We start from the raw sequence: 13,780 nt of genomic DNA, 5'->3' as shown, positions 1-13,780 counted from the left end.
CTGATTGGGAGTTGAGGCTTTTAAGTATTTTGATATTTTATAATTAAAATTAATTAAATAATAAAAAATAAAATAAACTTTTCACATATTTTAAATCCATTTAAAATATATGAGTTTCTACTGTACCCTTATTTTATTTTATTTTGTTTACTTTATTACGTATTGTATTGTTCAGCATTGCTGGACAAAAATTTTGTCACAAAGTCAATCAACTTTATGATATATGTACGTTGTACAATGCCACCAATGAGGAAAACTAAAAACGTCCAAGTCACCTGACAATGCAACCGTTGTTCTAGCGAAGCATCACCAAATGAATAATTTAATATGCGTATTATGGAAAAAGACAAGAAAAAGGAGAATGAGTGCGCACACTTCATGTTTATTATGGAATTTTATATATATATATATATATATATATATATATATATATATATATATAATGAATAATTTAATATGCTTATTATGGAAAAAGACAAGAAAAAGGAGAATGAGTGCGCACACTTCATGTTTATTATGGAATTATATATATATATATATATATATATATACTTACTTGGTCCTAAATTAAATTTTCTGAATCTAATTTTTGAAGAGAACGCGTTTTAATATTTTTTTATAAACAAAACTTGTATATCCGCTGTTAAGTTACCAAATACAAAATTTAAAAAGTGATAAATAATAATAATATATATATATTTTTTTTAAATAAATTCAATCACTTTCACTGATTTTTTTATTTATTATTTTTCAAATTTTGTAGACAATATAAATTAATTAAAATGCATATTTCATTATTATCGCTGGAGAGCTAAAGTGGAGTGTCATGACTTTTATTTCTAAAGTTGAAGTCTCAAGATATTAAATAATATAAAAAAAGTATTGTCCAAATAAAAAAGTGTGCGTGAGTACATAGTTGAAAAAATAAATAAATCCGCAAGATTGTCAGGTGAGTCAAAATAAGTGTATGTTCTAACAGTCAAAATAAGAGGATGTTATGCTTACCGCATAGATAAATAAAATCAAATCCCATAACACAATTTAATATAAAAAATATTATGCATGGCAATGTGGTCATGTTTCCACAATCCATATAAATCATAATTTCTATATGTGTGTCATGACGGTGTAAACTATTTTGAAATTAAGCTCTAAAAATGTTTTCTTTGTAAAATATTTTTTTTTTTTTTTTTTATTTTTTGGTGTTTGTCAACAGTTCATAAAATATTTTCTACATCAGTTTTTATACACAATTAACGATCTCTTTCTCGAGTATTCCTCACTAATAAAAATAGTACCCATAATTCACTCTCTTTCTTCATCTCCCTCTCTCTCCTTTTTACTTTCTCTCTCTACGCTAAAGCATCATTCCCTCTCCTTATCGTTATTTTCTCTCTCTCTCTCTCTCATGTTCTCCACCCAAATCTGTTTCTCAACCAACCTAAATTTGTGTCCATCTTTCGTTTCCTATCTTTCTCTCTTCTCTCACTCTATATATACATATAGAAAGAGAAGACTGGAAATTAGATTTTTAGATTGTTAGATAGACGTACATAGGGGTTCAATAAGAATACGGATAGTGGGATGACCCAAGGTAACCTGTGAAAAATGACTTACGAAAACTTTTTTGATAAATCATTTTTAGTCATTCGAATTTAAAATGATTTGTATGAAAAATAATTTTCTAAGAGTTTTCAAAATACCGAAAGATAAAATAATAATAATAATAAAATAAAATAAAATAAATCAGTGTTAGTGGTGTTTTTCTCCTTTTAATATGACAGACGGGAGGATTAAATCTTCCAAGTACAAGGTAAGAGTTAATTGCAAAAAAAAAAAAAAAAAAAAAAAAAAGGCAAGACAAAAAATAGTTGAGTTGTCAAAGTCTTTGCTTCGTTGGCCGTTTCAAGATTGACTTGTTAAATTGTGTGTTGAATTCTGAATGTTTTCAAAGTCTCACTCTATATATACATATAGAGAGAAACTGAAAATTAAACTTTTAGATTGTTAGATGAATATAGGGGTTCAATAAGAATATTGATAGTGAGATGTGACGACCCTGGTTTTTAGGCCAGCGTGTCCTGTGATGAACCGAAGGTTGACTCGATAACGGATCCGAATGCAGAAGCGAAAATAGAAAACAAGACTCTAAGAAGTCAAAGTGACCTTCCATGAGTTCGTGGAACTCAATAAGAACTGATGCGGAAGCAAAAGATCGAAACATGACAAATAAGCCCCCAGGGGCAAAATAGTCATTTCTAAAAACTATAGATTCGGGTGCCACCGAGCACACCGCTGGAAGGACAATGAAAAACTAATCAAGATGGACTCAAGAATCGCATGATTCGGAATCCGGACGAAGGAGAAACGGCATGACGAAGAAAAACGAGCACTTAAGGCAAAAAGGGTAAAATGGTAATTATTCAGGAAGAACCGGGTGCAACCGAGCACACCGTTGGAAAGACAACAAAAAATTAGTCAAGTTAAAAAAAAAAATCACTTGAATCGGAGTCCGGACGAAGGAGAAAAGCCCAAAAGAAAAATTGACGTCGCGGCGGCCCGACGAGGGGCCATGGCGCACACTGCACCCATGCGCGAGCCCACCGGCGTGCATGCCGGCGCCCAAAGACATGGCTGGTTGCAGCCCTTGGCAGCTGCTACATTTTTTTTGATCTGCCCAGAACTGAGGCTTGAAACGGAGGTCAAGACGAGTTTTTCTGGAAAAACACAAAGAAGAAACCCCCCCTAAAATCGAGTTTTCTACCCGACTACGTGGACGGAATCGAAAAAAACTCAATGTAAAATCCCCAAAATGCCCCTAGATCAGAACTGAACAAGAGGGTCATAAAGCTGCTAAATGAAAACTGGAAGCTGAAACTTCACGAGGGATTTCCGATACCAAAACGACATTTTTTGAAAAAACACGAAAAAGAAACCCCCCTAAAATCACGTTTTCTAAACGACCATGTTGAAAGAAGAAAATAAAACTGAGGTGAAAGGTCCATAATGCCCCTAGATCAGAATATGCAAAAAAAATGCGAAATGAATTCACAAGAGGCTCAAAACACAAACGATAAGGTTTTGCCCAGAAACGACCATGCACGCAAATGTAACTTACCTATTTGGACGTGCTACAATGGTCCATGACTTAAAAATACCATCAATACAAAATCCGACCCCCCAACGGGCAAAAAGGCAAAAATGGAACTTGGAATGAAAATTCGGAATCCAAAAATACAAAACAGGGTCAAATGACCGTTTGGCCCTTGGCCACACTTCAAACATGATTTATAAGACCCTATGAAAGAATAAAAATGGAATTCCCACACCCGATGCAACTATGGTGAACCAATGACTTGCGATTTTTCAAGGTTTTCATAGCTTTTCAAGAAATCAAAAGATACATATGATACAATATAATGGTCATTGGCCTCCGGCCTCATCTCATACATATCAAATACATTGAAAGGAGTGTACTTAAGTATACATTACATACATGGAATCAAATATACATATTTTGACATATAAGTCTACAAAATGACATTTCATGCTAACATTTGCATGAAATGGAAACTTGAAAGCTACACAACATCCAAGGAATGCTAGACGTCATGAACCAAGTCTTCGTACCTAAAATATGCCCCAGTATCGTAGGGGTGAGTAACATAAAGCTACTCGTAGGAGATGAGCATGCATCGACCTAGCATTTTACAAATTTATTACCTTATGGTGAAACATGTTAAAGGGGCTCATGCCACCTAACGTCTATGTCCAAGTGAGACTCGGGGAGCATCCTAAGCTACCTTAGAGTCTAAGCAACAAGAATCATGATATACATACATGTATGAAACGAATCATGGTTGGGATAATTCAAAGAACACGACAAGAAGAATGCTTGAGCATAGATTAACATGAACTGCATTTTCAATACAATTGAACTAGGTCTAGAGTAATCCATACAACATGACAAAAGCATATTTGAATACAAGTTAACAAGAATCACATTATCTATGCAATTCAACAACAAAAGAGCATGTTATACAATGCAACAAGGTTTAAGTTCTCAAAGCCATCAACTTAGAATCTAAAACACAAAATAACAGTAGTGGTTCATGCCACCTAATGTCTATGTTATAAATGAATCAATAGGATCAATCCTAAGCTTTATTAGAACGTCAAAACACGATTTTCAATATCGATGCAATTTAACCAACATTGGAACTTCCAATACAACGCATAAAGCACAATTTCGCAAAGTTAACATCCTGTAACTTAAAATGGAACGAAAAATAAGAAACAACAAGTTACAACATCATCTAGTTATCAACTTGAAAATGAAATGCGAAATCGAACAAAGTGGATACTCGGACGTCACGCCGGATCAGACCAACAACATAGTTACTTTAGGGTTACTAATCCATAGGTAACCTCCCTATGTGCGTACTAGACTATATATAGAAGAACTATCCCCCGTACTAGAACCACGTCCTAGCCATAGCCAAACAACGACATCCCCAAGTTTCCAAAATCAACAAGTTGTGCAACAACGCATATATCAACAGGAATATGCAAGATAATCAACTATCTACCAAGCACAACCAAATTTGGAAACATATACAATATATTCTCTAAGTCCACAACTAATATGATGTGATGAATGTCGAATCTTCAGTGTGCGATTCATTACACGCTATGCATGAATGATGTTAAATACGAAATGTGCAAATCATTACACAAGGCAACAATATATTCAATAAGGAAAACATATTCTCATGAGTATAAACATAGTAACTATGTTATCCAATGCTCAAAACATAACCAAATGAATATACAACAAGTCTAAGTCCATGATTTGAATATAGAAACCACTTCTAAAACACAACTAGATCATGGAGCAAATTGAAAGAATTTAAATAGATAAACACAATTAAATTCTCTAAATTCCGATTCAATTCCAAATAACCTCAATTTAATACATGTTAAAGGATATGGTATGGTCATCACCTATATCCATTCTAAAACTCAATTAGGTTGTTGGAACAACAAAGTAGAACTTTAATTAAATCATGCTAATTTAATTACCAAGGTTCTAAAATAACTTCTAATAGTCCCAAATTAATATATACTAGTAAATAAGTCATGGCCAGTACAAATATCAAGTTAAAACCTTAATTAAGCTAATGGGACCACAAAATAGATTTTAATTAATTCTTTTAATTAAAATCTCTTGATTTTCAAACTTAACCAAATGCTCTCAAATTAACCTATGTTGGAAAGCATGCCAAGAATTAATGTAATATCACATTACAAGTTTATTTCATTCAATTTAAGACCATGTGAATTAAACTTTCACTAAAGTTAAATATAAATTAAAAGTTCCAATTCTCATGCAATTAATCTCAATTTAATATATGTGAACAACTATACCTAACCTTAATTTTCTAGCATGCCACAATACAATTCCAAGTTGTATATCACCATGAGGATTAAATCTTAAACATGGAATTTAATTAAATAAAAGGTTTCAAAACCTCACCGAATATTCTAAATCAAATATATGTGAAGCTATATGGCATGTAGATCAAGAATATCAAGTCAGAATTCGAATGGAGTGAATAGTGCACTCGGGGCAAATTAATTAATCAAATTAATTAATAATTACTAATTTTCAAAACACCTTCAATTACTTTCAATTTCAACTATGTTTAAGAGCATGCTAAGGCCTAATGTAATATGCTAACACATATTAATTTCAAACTAGTTAAGGCCATGTGAATTAATCTTTCATCTAAGATAAATATTAAATAAAATCTTTAATACTTATTCAAATGTTCCAATTTTAATATACGACAATGAGCATATCAAAGGGCAATATAAAATCATGCTACATGTTTAAACCAAGTCATGAGCAACCGGGAAAATTAGATCCCGTACAAGAAAAATAAATAATAAAATCTCTAGATTTTATATTTAATCATGCAAACAAGTAGTATAAGCATCACAAGTATGCAATATAACAAGAATTTAAACCTAGAACATCTCCTACCTCAATTTGAGATGAAAATCCCAAAGGCCCACCAAAATAAAAGTGCTCCGAATTCAACGATACCGAGAGGTTTTGTCAGGGACAACACCGTGAATAAGAAGCCCCATGAAAATCATAACTTGACCTCAAAACCAAACTCAAGAAATGGTCAAAACTGAATTCTAATAAGGGGGAAAGGTAGAGCACGGCGAGGGGAACAACAAACGTTAAGGCCGAAGACTTTCCATCAAAGAAAAGTGAACCAAAAGAGGAGAGAAAAGATGGCAGCACCCCTTGGGCTGCCATGGGAGCTCCAGGTCGTGCATGAAGAGGGGAGAAGATAAAAAATGAAATATCTCACCCCCCTTTTATAGAAATCTTAAAAAGTGCCCCGAACGGGCCCCGCCGGGTCTGAAAAAGTAAAATTTGAGCAGACGCGCTCAAATGGCAAAACTTTGTGAATGAAAAAGATTCAAAATGATAAAATATGAACAACGGAAGAAACAGTGTCAAAAACTGAGTCTCAAGCAGAAAGTTATGCCCAAAACAAGTTTAGCGAAAACTAGGGCCAAAAACCCTGAAACTGGAAAATATCGACCAGGAGAAAATTCCAAGAGTACACCACTCGACAAAATGTGAAAATGAATCCCGTACGAGGATCTAGGCTCAAAACAAGACATTTTGCAATAACTTTCATTAATTGCACAATGGCCCCTCCAAAAAGTGAAAACTGCACTTATGACCCAGAATGAAAATATCTTCCAAAAATATTTTCTTAAAAACCCCTAAAATAAAATATCTTCAAAAGATATTTATGAAAAACACCCCAAGAAAAGAAAATAATTTCAAACAACTTTGCATCCATGCCCCTATGGACACCGGGAGCAACCAGAGTACTTTCTTACAAAAGTAAAGATACGTATTTCATAGAAACCACTCACGATAAGGATACGTGAAGTTAAAAACCAACTCCGAGCTTGAAAAGTGAGGTTGTGTCAAAAACTGACAAACGGAGATAAGACGAAATAGGGAAAAGGACGAAATAGCGCATAGTGTCAAAAAACGAAAAATGTGAAAATGACTCGGTCCTCAAAGGAAGTTGTTAATCCACGGAAAAGAGTCTCAGGAACCAATTCCGAGCACTCGAGATGACACTAAGCGATACGAAACAAAGCTCAGAAAAGAAAATTAGACGAAAAAATATTCATTCGTAAAATTTCAAGAGAAAGGAAAGGGAGGCAAATGACCGGGTCGTTACAGAGATGACTTAAGGCAATTTGTGAAAAATGACTTACAAAATTTTTTTTTTTATAAATCATTTTCAGTTTTTTGAAGTTAAAAATGATTTGCATGAAAAATAATTTTCTAACAGTCTTCAAAATAAGAAAAAATGAAAAAAAAAAAAAAATACAAAAGCCTTAGTGGTGTTTCTACTCCCTTTAATAAGAAAGACGGGAGGATTGAGTCTTCCAAGTACAGGGTAAGAGTTAATTGCGAAAAAAAAAAGCAGTTGAGTTGTCTTCTTTTTTCTTTTCTTTTTTCCTGGCAAACAACAAAACATTAAGAATGATTACAATCCACATAAACTGCCTGAAGCGCAAGCTCATGAGCAACCCGATTCCCTTGACGATGAAGATGGGAAAATTTCACAAAAAAGAATTTAGAGAGTTCCGAAGTGATATCAAAGAGGATGGGAGATAAATCAGTAGGCCACCTACGAATTCCCTTCACAGCATCTACTACCACACGAGCATCACTCTCGAACCACACGTCTTGGAATCAAAAGACACAAGCCCAAAAAACTGCCATCCGAAGAGCACAAGCTTCGACAATAGTAGCTGAAGAAGATGAAAATTGCTTGAAAATAACAGCCTTAACAACTGACCCATTTGAATCACGAAAAACAACACCCCCACCTCCCATACCAGTTGAAGAGGAGAAACAAGCATCCACATTACCTTTCAACCAACATACAGGGGTAGGAAACCAACAAACTGGGGAATCCCGAGAATTCTCACCCATATACAACCTGTGGCAAGAAACCTGGGCGTCAAGAAACTCCTAAAATTTTTCAACAGCCAAAGAAACCACCATCCTGGGGTCCAAAAGAACATCATCAAACACCATCTTATTACGTGTTTTCCACAACACCCAACATCCAAAAGAAGCCATGGAAAGAGTCAACCCTTTCTCTAAAGTGGCAAACCCCAAATTTTCAAGGCTTAGCCACCAAGAAGAAAAAGAACAGAAACAAGAATTCACCAAATCAAGACGAGGAGGCAACAATTTCCATACCAACAGCGAGTGGGGACATTTGAGAAATAAATTATTAATATCTTCCTCCTCCAATCCACAACGGGAACAAATAGCATCAACACCAAGACCCCTTCGAGATAAAGCAGAATTTATAGGAAGAGCATCCCGACAGCATCGCCATAAGATATGTTAAATTTTAGGCAATGTACGACAGGACCACATAGGCTTCCAAATTTTACCTCCCCCCAAATCAATAGAAATATTTAAAGAATTATTATTAACAAGGAACAATGCTAAGTGATAAGCAGATTTCACCGTAAAAATACCCGAAGATTCAGGAGCCCAGAATTGACAATCTTCCTTATTTCTGAGACTAAAGGTACATTTAGAAATAGCATTAACCTCATTCGGGGAAAACAGCTGAGAAAGCAACTCGCATCTCCATGAAGCAAGATCAACATCAATAAGATCCGCTACCATAGAAATTGAAACATCTGCGGGCCGAGGAGACAACTTGCCTGGAAGAGAAGGAACCCAACAATCATCCCAAATACGAATTTTATTCCCATCTCCAATAGACCATTTTTTTTTTTTTTTTTTTCCTAAATGGATGAAATTTTTCATAAATATAAACAATAGTATACAAAAAAAACTTATAGGGGCATACCCCTATCCAATACAACCAAAAAGAAACACCAAGAAAATAATCCTGATATAATCTATATCTAGGAAAGCAACAAAATTCAAAGACATTCCCCTACTTCCAAAAATAGAAGCTACGAACACCAAAAATTCTGAAAAAAAAAAAATCCCTTTAAAATCTGATTGACTAGCAACCATCCCTTGAACCGAGACTTGACTACCCTTGACAGCAGCTAGCTCCGGACATTCCAATACAGAAAATTCAGAACAACAGAACAAAATAGCAACATATCCAGCATCTCAAAACAATGTTAAATCCCCTTCTGAACAAGAGTTCAATAACTTACACTAATAGTAACATATCCTACATCTCAAAACAATGCTAACTCCCCTTCACTGAAATAATAAAGATTACACCATATCCTAAAGTGATTACAGAATATCCTGAAGAGAACTCCCCAAGACATCAAGCACTTCCCAAAAAATAGATTTAGCTAATTCCTTAGCCTCTCTAACACATTTATCATGTAATCTATTATTTCTCTCCCACCATAGGAAATAAAGAGCAGCAGTAAAAATCATTCTAGCCATCTTCCTTGTATGCTGCCTTTGAAAATGCTGAGTATACTGATCAATCAAATCAGTAATTCCATAGACCCTTTGCAAGGTCCATCCACAAACCTCAAAAAGAAAACTCCATACCTTCCATGTGAAATCACAATCACAGAAAATATGATCCAAAGTTTCTCCATCAGCATAGCACAAATAACATCTATTTGCAAGAGCAAAACCACTTTGCTTCAGAAAATCCTGAGATAATACAACTTTGTACATAACCAAAGCTGAATGCAATGACCACCTAGGCCGACCACCATTCCAACATAAACCAGCCCATTCAACCTCTTGATTTCTCAGTCTAGAAGCGTCCCAAGCAACCTTAAAACAAAAAAGTGTAATCTACTGGACTGAATCATCACCTCCAGTAATCAAGTGATTCCTGAACAGCTGCACCATATCATCTGTAGTATTACGTAATGTGTTTTCGTCCCACTGTCCATCCTTAATAAACTCCTTCATATAAATATTTTTATCTCTACTCAAATACCCCAACAGACCATTTATAACCTCTACGGATAATCTCTTTCATAGACTAAATACTACGCCAACCCCAAGACGGATTCCTCCATAACCTAGCCTCAAGAAAGGAGGATGATGGAAAATACTTTACTTTAAGAAGCTGGAATGCTAATCCCTTTTGCGAGACTTGGAAATTCCATGCATGTTTGGTTAAGAGGGCTAAATTAAATGCTTCAAAATCTCGGAACCCCAAACCCCCATTCTCGTTGTTGACACAAAGATCATCCAATTAATCCAGTGGATGGACTTAGCTTGATCTTTCTTACACCACCAAAAGGCCCGCACCCGTTTGGATAACTCCCAACAGAAAGACCTAGGCAAACGAAATGGAGACGTAACATACGTTGGCAAGGCATTAAGGACTGCCTTAATCAAAATTTCTTTGCCACCAGCCGAAAGACATGACCTCTTCCATAAAGCAAGCCGGTCTTGAAGCTGTTAGAGCACAAATTGGAAAACATCAATTTTTTATCTACAAATTGGAAAACATCAGTTTTTGTCTCAATCTTTGCTACATTGGCCGTTTCAAGATTGATTTGTTAAATTGTGTGTTGAATTCTAAAAGTTAGTGAAGCTACAAATCCCAAACAACCAAAATAATCATTCAATTCAAACCTTGACTAATAAACTTCTTCAGCCTTCTCTCATCCCAACCCTTTCCTCTCTCTATATATATAGACCATCAATCAACCACAAATATCACTCATCAAAGCCTAAATCCATTCACCACATAAAAACATCACAACCTGATCACACTAGATTCTCCTAAGCCTAACCCTTGAAAATTTTCAATACGAAAAACTAATTAGCCACAACAAAAGTTAAGCATACATGGTAACCCTTCAAGCATCAAGTGTGATGTCTTCATCTAGTTCTCTTTCCTCATGTTTTCGGAGAGGGATGATCAGAGGGGCCATCAATGTACCAACACTCCGAACAACTCATCTCTCTCTTCCCAACCTCTCCACCAGAGGCTTGGTGGAGGAATTGGAGTTAAGAAGTGGTTACACAAGAACAACCACTACCCACATTGAAAAGCATTCCAACTCTCCCCAAAATAAAAGATTTCATTCTAATGCTGCGGATCTTATGGTGATGGCTAACCTTTATGCGATCATGGAGGCCGTTCCAGATAGAGTGGAGATGCATAACAACATTGGAGAGCAGAGAAACAACTGGAACAACCTACTTTTAACATCCATAAACGCAATTACACTTGGTGTTGCAACCATGGTTGGCATTGTAGCTTCAGGTGCTATTCTTGGTGCCCCATTAATGGGACTCAAGCTCTCTTCTACTGTGTTGTATTTGGAAGTTACTGGGATGTTGTCCATCATGAACAAGATTCAACCTTCCCAACTTGTTGAAGAATAGCGAAACGCTACAAGGTTGTTTAAGCAGCTCCAAAGCCAAATTCAGACAACCATATCCACTGGCACATCCACAGTCATTGATATGAAGGAATTTATGAACAAAGTTTTGGCTCTTGACAAGGCCTACCCACTTCCTCTACTAGGCGCGATACTCGACAAATTCCCATCTACCATTGAACCTGCAGTGTAGTGGCCGCAATAGCTACGAAGACAAGGAAAAGGGCTTAGTAGGAATGGATGGAATGGAGAGTTAGAAGAGGAAATGAGAGAAATCGTTGGGGTTTTAAAGAGGAAAGACAAAGCAGATTATTTGAGATTGGGTGAAAAAGCCTTGAAACTTAACAGAGTATTAGCCATTTATAGTCCTTTACTGACAGGCCTAGCAGCTATTGGCTTTGCTTTTGTGGGATCTCCTTCTCGTGGTTCCTGGGCTACAATGCTCGGTATTGTTTGTGGTGCTTTGGCAAGCATTGTGAACACATTAGAGCATGGTGGCCAAGTGGGAATGGTGTTTGAGATGTACCGGAGTAATGCCAGTTTCTTTAAGCTCACGGAAGAGTCTATTGAATCTAATTTGACTGAAAGAGAAGTTAGAAGGAAAGAGAATAGAGAATTGTTTGAAATGAAGGTGGCTTTGCAGCTGGGAAGGAGCTTAGGAATCTTGCTGCTTCCTCAAGAAAAAGGGTGGTCACTGAAGAGTTTGTAAGCAAACTGTTCTGATGATACTTCTAGTTCATCTTCACTTCTTTAAGAAATTTTGTAGGGGTGCATAAAAGAACCGTGGAACCGAAATCGGAATCGAAACCGTGAGAACCAGAACCGGTTTTTCGGTTCTCACGGTTCTGGTTCCGGTTCCGGTTCTTAAAATAAGGAACCGTTAAAACCGGTTCCGGTTCCTAACTCACGGTTCGGTTCTAAAACGAAACCGAATCGATATATATATTTATATTATATGTAATTATACTTGATTACTTATGGGCTACAAATACTGGGCTGTGGGCTATGCCAGTGTGCCGACAGTGCCGCTGTGGGCTGTGGAATGTGGGCTGTGCCATTGTAAGATCTGCTCAAATAATTATTAATTCAATTGAATCAATTTATCAGATATTGGATAAAAAATTAAAATCACAAATTTTGTCTATCAAAACTCAAAACCTAAACCTAAGTTTACCTAACCTCTCAAACTCACTCTGCGTCTCCGCCTCCCCTCTTCTCCTCTCCTCTCCTCTCCTCTCAGCCTCTCGGCCCTTTTACTATCTCAAGTCTCAACTGGTCTCAATTCTCTATCTTCTCAAAACTCAGAAGTCTCTATCTTCTCAGATCACACTCGCGACTCTCACGGCGCCGACTCGCCTCTCAAGTCAGATCGGTCTTTGTCTTCTCAGGTCTAACAGATCTTCGGCTTCCGGTCTTAGTTTGGTAGGTAGGTATTTTAGATCTGACAGATTTTCTTTATATTTCTTGATCATCCATAACAACGTGGTTATTTTGAGATAAGATTTTGTACTTCTGGAACGTAATTTGTTTTAGTGGGTATTTTTACATGCATTTGCCATTTGAGCTATAATGATTTCCGTGGTTCGTAATTAGATAAAAGGGTCATACTTTACTAATTACAAACATATGGGCATGACAGTTGAGTCACAACTTGGTTTTTTTTTCGGGTGAAGGCGAAGAACTGATTTAGGGTATCATTTTCCAACTGAGAACATTTTTTCTCTTCGTGATTTTGTGACTTTTGTCAAAAAAAAATATATATATATATTTATGATTTTGAGCGATCACATGATTTGTTCTGTTCTCTCTTCCCCTTAATTGTTTTTTATCTTGCAATTCAAGTGGGAATATTTTTAGAATTTGGTATGTGTTCTGTTTGAGAAAAATATTTTGGGATGCTGGTTTTATATGATTTATTCTGTTCTGTTTGAGAAAAATATTTTGGGATCACATGAATTTGGTATGTGTTTTGTTTGAGAAAAAAAAGCTGTAATTTTTAGTTTCAAATTCACCACATTATGTAACTCTAGGCTTTTTTTAAAAGGTAGGGAAGATGTTTTCTGTGTGAGCAGCTACAAGCCTACAATAGAGGAGTCATTGTTGTTGCTGATTATGCTGTTATTAGATTTCATATCAACTATTTGTGAATGATGTTGAATGTTGATTCAGTTTTTTTAAACTTTTTTGTAATTCTAATGGAGTAACTGAATTTCTAGGATGTAATATTTTTATATTGTGTGTTTATTTATGTTTTTATTTTTGTTATTGTATTTGTATTTTTTTAAAAAGGAAATTAAAATAATATTGAAAAAGTCAACTTGGTCATCAGTTCCATTGTCCAAGGTTCCGG

The 13,780-nt window shown here is 35.6% G+C and overlaps 1 pseudogene; it reads left to right on the top strand.

Moving 5' to 3' along the window:
* The first annotated feature begins 10,891 nt into the window (after positions 1–10,891).
* Positions 10,892–12,153, top strand: LOC132268852 (probable F-box protein At4g22030; annotated as a pseudogene).
* Positions 12,154–13,780: the final 1,627 nt, after the last annotated feature.

Source organism: Cornus florida, unplaced genomic scaffold (assembly GCF_030987335.1).
Source record: "Cornus florida cultivar Cherokee Brave unplaced genomic scaffold, ASM3098733v1 CherokeeBrave_3.0.0_Hap2_Chr01, whole genome shotgun sequence".
Classification (NCBI taxonomy): domain Eukaryota; kingdom Viridiplantae; phylum Streptophyta; class Magnoliopsida; order Cornales; family Cornaceae; genus Cornus; species Cornus florida.
Note: the sequence above shows the minus strand (reverse complement) of the source record. Positions and strands in the feature narration are given on the sequence as shown.